This window comes from Nelumbo lutea, chromosome 4 (genome assembly GCF_056320005.1).
Source record: "Nelumbo lutea isolate HS-2025 chromosome 4, American lotus-T2T, whole genome shotgun sequence".
NCBI lineage: Eukaryota > Viridiplantae > Streptophyta > Magnoliopsida > Proteales > Nelumbonaceae > Nelumbo > Nelumbo lutea.
The window spans coordinates 33,697,323-33,710,142 of NC_142687.1; the positions used below are offsets into that span (position 1 = coordinate 33,697,323).

General features: G+C 41.2%; 1 protein-coding gene across 1 annotated transcript in view; it reads left to right on the plus strand.

The window, feature by feature from the left end:
* LOC148855087 (putative serine/threonine-protein kinase SIS8) overlaps window positions 1-12,820 on the plus strand; it is a 71,693-nt gene that overhangs the window by 20,015 nt on the left and 38,858 nt on the right. The window lies entirely within an intron of this gene.

The window sequence follows — 12,820 nt, forward strand, 5'->3', positions numbered from 1 at the left end:
GCTCCAGATCTAGAGCCTACTGAGATACCTCTCACTGTTGCCACTAACCCTCTTGTGGATGACCTTGATCTCCCTATTGCCATTCGCAAAGGGAAACGACATTGCACTACTTCTACAGCTCATAGCATCTCACAGTTCTTATCCTATGATCGTTTGTCTCCATCTTACCAGTTCTATCTCACTTCCATTGCCAATGTCCCTATTCCAAGAACAGTGCAAGAAGCCTTATCAGTTCCAGAATGGAAAGATGCAATGCAAGTCGAAATGGATGCCCTGTTGAAGAATAATACTTGGGCACTGGTTGACCCACCAAAAGGAAAGAAACCGGTGGGATGCAGATGGGTGTTCACTGTGAAGCATAATGCTGATGGCTCTATTGAAAGGTACAAAGCCCGACTGGTTGCAAAGGGGTTCACTCAGACTTATGGTATAGACTACTTGGAGACCTTTGCCCCAGTAGCCAAGATGACCACCATCTGAGTTCTGTTATCCCTTGCAGCAAATCATTCTTGGCCCCTGTTTCAGATGGATGTTAAAAATGTTTTTCTGAAAGGAGACTTACAGGAAGAGGTTTACATGCAGTTGCCTCTTGGATTCTATGATACAGAGACAGGTAAGAAGGTTTGCCGAGTGAACAAGGCATTGTATGGTTTGAAGTAGTCACCTAGAGCCTGGTTTGATAGGTTCAGATTAGCCTTGGGAAAGTTTGGTTATGTACAGGCCTAGTCAGATCATACACTATTCATCAAGAGGGTGGAGTCCTCTCTGACATTACTTGCAGTATATGTTGATGATATTGTGGTGACAAGAAATGATAGTCATGAGATTGGTTATGTACAGGCCCGGTTTGAGGTGAAAGATCTTGGTGCACTATGGTACTTTTGGGGTATTGAGGTTGCTAGATCCAAGCAGGGGATTCTTATCTCTCAGAGAAAATATGTTCTAGATCTGTTGGCGGAAACTGGAAAGTTGGGTGTTAAGCCGGCTGATACACCCATCGAACAAAATCACAAGATGCAGAGGGCGGGGAGCCTCTTGAAGACAAAGTTATGTTCCAACGGTTGGTTGGAAAGCTCCTATATCTCTGCTTCACTTGGCCGGATATCAACTATGCAGTTAGTGTTGTTAGCCAGTACATGCACTCCCCTAGAACTTTTCATCTTCTTGCGGCAGAGAGAATATTAGCATACTTGAAGAGATGCCCGGGTAGAGGTATACTGCTCAAGAACAATAATCACATGAGGGTGGAAGTCTATACAGATGCCGATTGGGCTGGGAGTGTTGATGATAGAAGGTCTACCTCTGGATATTGTGCCCTTGTGGGAGGTAACCTTGTCTCTTGGAGGAGTAAGAAGTAGAGTGTTGTTTCCCGCTCCAGTGCTGAAGTGGAATACAGGTCAATGGCTAATGGAGTGGCTGAAATCTTATGGCTGAGGTCACTACTTGAAGAGTTGGGTATTGACTATGGAAAGCCCTTAATGCTGTATTGTGATAATCAGGTAGCTATTAATATAGCCCACAACCAGTGCAGCATGACGGAACTAAACATATCGAAGTTGATCGACATTTTGTGCGAGAAAGGGTCACATCACAAGAAGTGTGTCTTCTGTACATCACATCTAATATGCAGCTCGCGGATATCCTCACCAAGGTTGTACCAAGGAAGAAGTTAGAGACAGACCTATCCAAGTTGGGAATGATAGATATCTACTCCCAACTTGAGGGGGAGTGTAGAGAACACTGATGTGGTCCCCACTGCAGTGGTCCCCACTGTGTTTGTAGGACAGCATGTGTAGTTATTTGTTTCAGTTATAGTAGTGCCAGTTTGAGTCAGCTTGTTAATTCAGTTGTAATTTATTTCAGCTTTTATTTACTTTATTTATTATGTAAGTACTAAGGGCAGATGTGTCCTTTCCATTATGTACTAAACATAACCTATAAATAATAAGAAAGTGGCGGCGGCAGATCTGTTAGAATCTGTCCCTCCTTTCAACCACTTGTGTTCTCCTGTTTCTCTTCTATTCTCTCTCCTTTCTCTCACTTTTCTTCTGTTTTGTAAACCTAAAACCTATTAGGATTCAAGACTGATTACAGTCTTGATCTTCTATTATCTGTTACAATAATCTGAAGTCTTTACCTTGTAAGGGTTCTAAACATCTCGGGCTTGTTCCTACTGTGTTTTTTCTCAGTTGTTGAGGCCTCAACTTACTTATAAAGATGATTACCAGTCTTTGAACTTGAAATGCTCTATTGAATATCTTCATTACATTTTGGAATATTTCTTTACAGATATTTTTAATAGTTAACAGAAGAATTAAATTGTATTAGAGAAAATGGAATTTCCTTACCATCCAAAATTGGTTTAGCAAGTTACAAATGCAAAACAGTCCAATGTTGACCATACCAATTTATATGTATGAAAAATTCATTCCAGAAGAAAAACAACCTTTTGAGAAGAAATGACTATTTAGAAAGATGCAAAAGTTCAAAAGAAAGTAGCAGAAATCAGAGTTCAAGAGGAGAGAAGATGAAGAAGAAGGTAGCGGCAACTTGGGTTCAGAGAAAGAGATTTTCAAACATAATCTCTTCTGTTACACCCTTAATTCTATTTTATTAAGTTAAACTTTGGTAATTTATAGAGAATCCCCTAGTTGGACAGAAACTTAAAAAGATATAACATAAGAAAGAATAAGCCCAGATTAAGGCCCATTACATCAAAGAACCTAAAAGATAAAAAAGATAAAGAGCTTATGGGCCATTTGGCCCATCTTCTCTACACTCCCTCTCAAGCTGAGCATAGATGTCAATCATGCCAAGTTTGGCAGTATCATGTTGAAGTTTAGCCTTGAGAATGCCCTTGGTGAGGAAATCTGCTAACTGTCCTTCAGAGGTGATGAAAGATAGACACACTTCTCCAGAAGCCACTCTTTCTCAAATGAAGTGTCTGTCAACTTCAATATGCTTAGTTCTGCCATGTTGCACTGGGTTGTGAGCAATGTTGATGGTGGCCTGATTATCATAGTATAACATCATTGGCTTATCATGCTCAATACCTAGTTCCTCCATCAAGGATTTAAGCCACAATAGTTTAGAAACTCCATGAGCCATGGCTTTATATTCTGTTTCGGCTAAAGATAGAGCAACAATTGATTGTTTCTTGCTTCTCCAAGAGACAATATTACCTGCCACCAAGCTACAGTACCCAGAGGTAGATCTTCTGTCATCAATGTTTCCAGCCCAATCAACATCTGTGTAGGCTTCAAGTTTCATATGGCCATGCTTGTCAAATAGAATTCCCTTTCTAGGGGAGCCCTTCAAGTAACACAGAATCCGCTCTGTTGCTGCCATATGAGTATCCTTGGGAGCATGCATGAACTGACTGATGCAACTGACAGCGTATGCGATGTCTGGCCGAGTCATGCATAGATAAAGAAGTTTTCCAAGTAGTCTCTGGAAGACTCCCTTATCTTCTAACAATATTCCATCTGAAGTAGAGAGTTTATGGCTCATATCGATAGGAGTAGCAACTGGTCTAGCACCCATCTTCCCTGTTTCAGAGAGCAAATCAAGAACATACTTCCTCTGAGAGATAAGGATCCCATCCTTGGATCTAGCAACTTGTATGCCAAGAAAGTATCTCAATTCCCCTAGGTCTTTGATCTCAAACTCTGTATAAAGGAAAGATTTGAGACCATTGATTCCTGAGACATCATTACCAGTCACAACAATATCATCAACATACACAATCAGGTAAACGGCCAGGATCCTCTCCTCTTCACAAAGAGGGTATGATCAGACTGTGTCTGTACATAGCCAAAGCTAACAAGGGCAGCCCTAAACCTCTCAAACCATGCTCTAGGGGACTGTTTGAGTCTATAAAGAGATTTTTTCAGCCTGCAGACCTTTCCTTTCATATATGTTTCATATATCCCTGGAGGAAGAGACATAGACCTCATGTAATTTTCCATTCAGAAATGCATTCTTTACATCCAGTTGATAAAGTGGCCAGTCTGAGTGTGCAGCCAAAGATAACAAAACTCTCACAAAAGTAATCTTGGCAACATGGGCAAAGGTTTTCAAATAATCAATCCCATATGTCTGTGTATAGCCTTTTGCAACCAGCCTAGCCTTGTACTTTTCAATGGTGCCATCAACATGATATATGATAGTAAAAACCCACTTACAACCTACTGGATCCTTCCCTTTAGGCAGATCAACCACTTCCCAAGTGTCATTCTTGTGCAGGGCATCAATTTCTGTTATCATAGCATCCCTCCATTCTGGAATATTAAGAGCTTCTGACACAGACCTAGGAATTGGGTTAGAGGCAACAAAAGAAAGGTAGGCAAAATATGAAGGAGAGAGCAAACTATAAGAAAGGTGTTTGGAAATGCAATGTGCAATACACTTCCTTTTTCCTTTCCAAATAGCAATGGGGATATCAAGGTCTGGGAAGGATGGCTCCAAAGGGGTTGTAACAGTACCTGTTGTCTCATCTGTAACAGGAAGTGCATGAGGCTCATGTGTTGTAGGGGAAACCGCCTACTCATTTTTGGTTCTTTGCCGTTGATACAATCTGAGATTAAAAAGAGGGCGAGGAGGTAAAGGAGGAGGAATAGTAACATGGGAATGAGAGTGAAGTGACTGATCCTCCCTCGATTCATTTGAAGGAGAAAGAGACTCAGCAAAAGACTCAACTGGGATAGGAAGAAGAAGAGCAAACACCTGTGACAAATCCTCCCCCTTTGGACAATGTCTCTCTAGAGAAGAACCATAAAAGGAAGAAAGCTCATCAAAGGTGACATCCATTGAGACATACCGAGTGCCAGTTTTCGGATCAAAACAACAGTAACCCTTCTATGTGGGGGAATAACCAAGGAAGATACACTTGTGGGCTTTTGATTCAAATTTATGTCTTTGGACACGTGGGATATGTACATAACAGGTGTAGAAAAAAACATGAAGAGGAATAGAAAAAGATCCTTGTCCGGATGAAGGAGACTGAAGGGAGACTTAAATCCTAAAACCCTGGATGGCATACGATTTATAAGGTAGGTAGCAGTGAGAATAGCATCACCCCAAAACTTTGTAGGGACATGTGAGGCAAATAGAATACTTCTTGCAACTTCAACTATATGTCTATTTTTTCTTTTAGCAACTCCATTATGTTCTGGGGTCCTAACACAGGAGCTTTGATGAATAACCCCTAAATCAGTGAGATAGCAGGTAAGGTTTTTTTCAAAATATTCTTTTGCATTGTCGAATTTGAAAATTTTAATCCTGGTATCAAATTGGGTTAGGACAAATTCATGGAATTGCCTCACAAGTATGGGAAATTCATCACAGGACTTCATAAAAAATATCCAAGTGAACTGAGAAAAGTCATCAATGAACAAGATAAAATATTTGTAGCCACCCATAGAGGGTAAGTGGTAAGGCCCCCACACATCAGAGTGCACAATATTAAAAGGAGAAGAAGATCTTTTATTACTCAGAGGATAACTGTTTCTACAATGTTTTGACAGTTCACAAGACTCACAATGAAGACTGGACAAATTAATTCCCTTAAACAGTTCTGGGAATAAATGACTTGATGTAGAAAAAGAAAGATGACCCAAACGAAAATGACATAACATGACTCGACTGATGGACTCTGTAGATGTAGACCCAAAAGCAGCTTTTCCAGGTTGTTCATGGCACTGTCCAGGAGTATCCAGCAGAAGGAAGAACCAAGGAGTTTGTAGCCTTGATGGTTCTCTTTTCGGAGATAGGGGCAAGAGAGCCATCGGCTAGGGTGATTTTGTCACGTATAGGAAGTAAATCATATGAAACAAACAAGGTAGAAAGGCTGGTCATATGATCAGAAGCACTAGAATCAATAATCCAAGGGATCCTACGATTACCTGAAATGGTTGCATGATTGGCAGAAGCCCGTATACCTAAATGAGCAAATGCAGAAGATGTTGAATTTTTTGAAGGGTTGGAAGAAGAGGTCACACCCTCTAGGTGACTGATCATCCTCCCAAACTTCTCATATTCTGCCTTCATAGCTGCTAACTGCACACTAGCCGCCATTTCTTTAGTTTGGTATCTGTCACTATCTGGACCAGCAGCAACATTAGCACTTCTTCTGAAACCGAAGTGGCAGGAGCTCAGGATGCAATTTCCAGCACTTGTCTTTAGTGTGTTTTGGCTTTATACAGTACTCACAGATAATCTCTTTCTTCCCTGAGCTACTTGGAGTCCTTGCAACCCCCTTGGGTTTCACTCCCATATTAGCAAAGTGATCATTTAGACCAGTCCCTTGAACCTGGACAAGTCTTCTGCTTTCTTCACTACTTACCAAGGCATATGCTTGAGACAGTGAGACACTATCCTTGGATAAAATCTTTTGCTTTGTAATGTCATACTCTGGATTTAGCCCTATTAGAAACTCAAACACCCTATTTCTCTCAACCAGTTTTATGTAGGTCTCAGTAACATTAGTGGTGTCCCAAGTTACAACTTCTATCAAATCTATTTCTTACCACAAAGACTTCAATGTTGAGAAGTATACAACTAATGGTTTCTCTCCCTGTCTCAAATTCTTAACATCACTTCTCAACTTTTAAGCCCTGGCTACATTTAATTTTTGGGAATAGGTTTCAGCAACACTATCCCAAATTTCCTTTGCTGAATTCATCCACAAATAGTGCTGACTAATCCGTGGTTGCATTGAGTTCACAAGCTACCCAATGATAGTATAATTTTCTTGCATCCACTTTTCATATGATGGATCATCTTCCGGAGGAGCCTTTTTCCTCCCGAAGATAAAACTCCACTTGCCTCTACTAAAAATATGAATTTTTACTGATTGTGACCAAGCCAAATAATTAGTTCCATCCAGCTTGATTGTGGTCACAGCCAATAGAGAGTCTACAGAAACTCCCGGAACCTGTCTGGATTTAGCAACATGCTTGTTTTCAAAGTTTGAGGAGTTCATCTTCTTAAACACTTCAAAAATGACTTCAAACAATTTCGAGAAACACCAAATGAAGACAGAACAAAAACTGTTTTGTGAGCCAACCTCTATGCAGCCGTACAAGTAATTTGCGTCACACCGGAAGCTGGGAGAAATGGAGAAAATTCAGCCACTCCTTGTAGACTTCACAGAACACCAATCCACTTGATTCGATCTCCAAGAAGGAGAATGAGAAAGTCTTCAGTCACTGGGCGCCCAGGTCAAACTCCATGTGGGCCCCGCAATCAGGTTTCTCCAAAAAATTAGGGTTTCAGGCAACACACTTGAATCTGTCCAGGGGACAACAAAACCAGTCATCTTCTCTCCAGAAACCACTAACAACTGGGCTGAAATAGCTGTCTTTAACTATTCATACGATTCAGTTCTCCATACACACTGTGTATGGGAAAAAAAGGGGAAAAACGAGCCTGCTCTAATACCAAGAAGAAAAACAACCTTTTGAGAAGAAAAGATTGTTTAGAAAGATGCAAAAATTCAAAAGAAAGTAGTAGAAATCAGAGTTCAAGAGGAGAGAAGATGAAGAAGAAGATGGCGACAACTTGGGTTCAGAGAGAGAGAGATTTTCGAACATAATCTCTTCTCTTACACCCTTAATTCTATTTTATTAAGTTTCTTGACAGTGTGTCCGGCCAGAAATAAGAGGAAGAGAAGAGAAGAGAAGAAGAGAGAAGGGAGAAGGGAGAAGAGAAGAGAAGGGATTGGCAATGTAACAGTGCTGGCGGCGCCAACTTTTATTATAATATATAGGGCGGCAGAAATAAGAAGGGAAAAGACCATTGTGCCCCTGCTATAAGTGAGTACAATAACAGACATTACATAAGTAAAAAAATAGAAATAAAAAATGCTTTAACTAGGCAAACAGACCCTAACACCAACAACTAAATTATTTCAACACTCCCCCTCAAGTTGGAGCATAGATGTCAATCATGCCCAACTTGTCACACAAATCTTTGTGCCGCACATGATGAAGACCTTTGGTGAAGATATCTGCAAGTTGTTCTTCTGAGCTGACATATGGAGTACACACTTCTCCATTTACAAGTTTCTCTCTAATAAAATGCTTGTCCAGTTCAATGTGTTTCGTCCTATCATGCAGGACTGGATTAGCAGCAATATTGATGGCAGCTTTATTGTCACAGTAGAGTGACATAGGATTGCTCACTGCAAAACCCAGTTCACCTAACAAGTTTCTTATCCACATGATTTCAGCAACCCCATGAGACATCGCTCTATACTATGCTTCAGCACTAGATCTAGCCACCACACTTTGTTTTTTACTTCTCCATGTGACCAAGTTTCCTCCTACAAAGGCACAATACCCATTGGTAGACTTTCGGTCATTGACTGCTCCTGTCCAATCTGCATTAGTATATACTTCCACCTTTAAGTGACCATGTTTTTGAAACAACAAACTAGATCTGGGAAACTTCTTGAGGTATCTCAGGATCCTCTCTACAGCTTCAAAGTAAGTTGTCCTAGGGTTGTGCATGAACTGACTAAGGACACCCACTGCATAAGCAATATCAGGCCTGGTCATAGACAAATATAAAAGTCTCCCTACGAGTTTCTGGAACTTCTTCACATCTTTCAAAAACTCTCCCTGACTGTCTCCCAGATGATGATTAGATTCAATTGGTGAGTCAGTTGGTTTTACCCCCAACTTGCCTGTATCACCTAGTAGATCTAGTACATATTTCCGTTGGGAAATAAAGATGCCATTGTGAGAGCGGGCAACTTTAATTCCAAGGAAATAACGTAAGGGGCCTAGATCTTTCACCTCAAATTGAGTGGCTAAGAATTTTTTTAGTCTCCGTATTTCAGCCTCCCAATCTCCTTTGATCACTATGTCATCCACATACACAATAAGAGCTGCAATTTTCCCTTCACCTCTTTTCACAAAAAGAGTGTGATCTGACTGGCATTGTTTGAACCCCATTTGTTGAATTGCTAAATGGAACTTACTAAACTAAGCCCGAGGTGATTGTTTCAACCCATATAAAGATTTTTTTAACCTGCACACCTTTTGTTCACTGCCTTTGGCACAAAATCCTAGAGGTTGGGTCATGTACACTTCCTCTTCCAAGTCACCATTCAAGAAAGCATTTTTGATGTCCAGTTGGTGAAGTTCTCAGTCAAGATTTGCTGCCAATGAAAGAAGGATCCTGATAGAGTTCATCTTGGCTACTGGAGCAAAAGTCTCTACATAGTCCACTCAATATACCTGTGTAAAACCTCTTGCTACTAGTCTAGCCTTGTACCTTTCAACAGTTCCATCAGCCTTGTGTTTCACTGTGAACACCCACTTGCAACCCACTGGTTCCTTCCCTTCAGGAAGGTCCACCAACTCCAAGTGCCATTTTTGTGTGAATCATCAATTTCTTCCTGCATTGCATCTGTCCATTCAGGTTTAGACAAAGCTTCTGCCACATTCTTAGGAACGGAGACACTGTTCACAGAAGAGAGGAATGCACGGAATGAAGGTGAAACATGATTATAGGACACAAAATTAGAGATAGGATGATTAATGGTACAAGACTTGACACCCTTTCTCTTAGAAATAGGAATATCAAGATCATTGATGACAGGTGAATCAACATTTAAAGGAACAGCCATATCAATAGGAGCAAATGTACCTGGCGATGAGATGGATTTGCCTCTAGTGAATCCGATGATGTTGGTTGCATAGTGTCAGGTTCCACGGCTCTTGAACTCTGCTGGATTTTATGGCGACGTTGAAAAACCTGAAATGGAGGAGGATCGGGTAAATGCGGTAGTTGAGTTTGAGTGGCATGTTTCTCCTCAACCCTACTCTCCCCCTGAGGAGAAACTGAGAGAAAAGGTTGAGTCTCAAAGAAGGATACATCAATGGAGACATAGTACTTGCTAGAGGTAGGATCATAGCAGCGATACCCCTTTTGAGATAAAGGGTAACCAAGAAAAACACAGGGAATAGCCCGAGGATCAAGCATACCATGAGTAGGGGACAGGTTATGGACAAAGCAATGACACCCAAAAACACGCATCAGAATGGTGGACAACGGAGCTGTAGGAAACAAAAGCTGATGTGGGGCCTTATACTCTAGTAACTGAGAGGGCATGCGGTTGATGATGTATGTAGCACACAAGACTGCTTCCATCCAAAAACGTTTTGGCACATTCATATGAATTAATAAGCCACGAGGTACTTCGCTGAAGTGATCCACTTGAAGCTCCGTGAGATCACTATAGAAGTATTCCTTCGCATTGTTCGACTGGAAGATGTGGATTTCCGTTTTGAACTGAGTGAACACAATGCGTTGAAAATCTTTCACATTTTTTGTCACTTCATCTCGAGATCGACATAGTGTAAACCCAGGTGTATCTAGAATAATCATCAACCAAGGTAATGAAGTACTTATATCCAGCCTCAGTGGGTAGAGTAACAGGGCCCCAAACATTAGAATAAACAATATGAAATGGAAATTCAGATCTTTTATTTCGCAAAGGTAAAGAATTCTACAATGCTTACTCAATTGACATGTCTGACACTGTAGCTGACTCACTGACAAGGACTCAAACAACTTTGGAAACATAATTTTTAATGACTCAAAAGAAAGATGACCTAGACGACTATGCCATAAATAGGCTTGACTCTCACTTGACAAACTCATGGACTCTGTAGCCACAAGACCAGCTTTATTCTCCAACACGTAGAGACCATTCACCATGCTTCCTCTACCAATCGTCTTTCCCGAGGCCAAATCCTGAAACACACATGAAGACGGAAAAAAGTGACTGAACAGTTCAAGTAGTGAGTTATACTACTAATGGACAACAAATTAATAGGTAATTTCGGAACATGCAGTACATTAGGAAGGGTAAGGTCAAGTGGGAGAGGTATGGTACCTCGACCAGCTATGGTAGAAAAAGAACCATCAACTAGTCTCACCTTATCTCTCCTAGAGAGAAGGTTATATGTCTGAAATAAATTTGACTTACCGGTCATGTGGTTTGAGGCTTCGGAGTCAATAACCCAAGGAGAATCAGTGGTATGAGATGACACATGAAAGGTAGTGGCAGCATTACCTGATGTAGACGCAAAAGAGGTAGAGGGAGTAGGACCAGAATCCATCTGGCGGAGAGTCTTACCATACAATTCCAAATGTTCACGAAAGGAGTTGATAATTTCTTCCTTAGGGTCAGAGCTGGGATGCTTCTCCCGAGTTACCAAAGGATTAGTATCTGTCGATGCCATATTAGTTGAGTTATACTTCTTCTGATTCTGCTAGCTTGGTTTCTTGCCCTGATCAGTTGTTGACTTCTTACCCAAATCCTGTGCCCATTTAGGTTTTCCATGGAGATCCCAACATGTATCTCTCATGTGTTGTGTCTTCTGGCAGTGAGTGCACCAATGTTTACTCTTATCATCTGTTTTTTTCTGAGAGTCACCTTTTTTAAAAACACTTCCGACATTTGTATCTGAATTTCCCCGGACAGCTAGGGCAACTGACTCCCCTTCTACACAATTCATCACACTTCTTCTACTCTCTTCTGATTGCACTAAGGCATACACCTCCTGAACTGATGGCAAGTCTTTACTGCCCAAGATCTGCACCCTGATGGACTCATATGAAGGATTCAGCCCTAGGAGAAAGGCAAAGAATCGTTGCTGAGATACAAGTACTTATACGCCTTTGCATCTTCATCACACTTCCAATTCACATTCTGATAGTGATCAAGTTCTTCCCATATCGATGTCAAATCAGAACAGTACATCGAGAGACTCCTCTCCCCTTGTTTGCAAGTAGAAGATTCAGCTTGCAGTTGATATATTTTGGCATAGTGTATCTGCTCTGAATAGGTGGACTTCGCTTGTTCCCATATCTCACAAGCAGTTTCAGCCCACATAAAAGTCTTCCTTACCTGTGGCAGCATGGAAACCAAGAGCCAAGACATCACCATACTATTCTTTTGGTTCCACCTATCATATTCAGCACTTCCGTATTTCGGTTCCTTCGCTCTTCCATTGATGTATCCTATTTCCCCCCTAGCAGTGATATAGAGTTTTATTCCCCTAGACCACTCAAAGTAGTTCAGACCATCAAAGGGAATAACAGCCATGGGGAAACTCATATCCATTCCCCCACTCACTCCATTGTGGCTCCCTGAAATCTCTGAAGTAGCAGAATTCTCGGATGACATGGTCAAAACGGACAATCAGTCCCAAACACCGGACTTAGGACCCCTCCTTACTCCACAAAAATATGCTCCACTCAGTCCACACCAACACACTTGGGTTTGAAAACAGTCTGAGCACAAGCAGTACCAATTTCAGGACAAAAAATGGCAATATTTTGCAGATTTCAGTTCTGTATGGTTTAACAGTCCCAACCTACCAGCCTTCCAGAATGTCTAAGAACATTAATCAGCAGGAGAGATCCTTAACACTTGAATGAGCTGTCCAGGCTGTGGCTCGTTGATCTTGCTTCTTTGACTAGAAATCCATAAATCCAAGGTGACTCTTCCCCTGATCTCAGCCAAAGATTAACCACTTGGCAGTCACCTCCAACTATCAGGTCTGTCCAGCCACTCGGGGAAGCCTATTTTAGACCTTGAATTAGTAAGATGTTGCTCCTATTATTTCTGAGTAAGATGTTGCTCCTAAGTCCTATCATCTCTCACTACTCCTATGCCTGATGTGCCCTGGTTGCCTAGACTACAACCATCAAAATTTAGTTTCGTTGTATCCATTTTGGAGCCCTCTATTCTAGAATTCTTTTCTGATAGAAAAAACCTGCAATAGTCTAGCAGCCTCTCAAT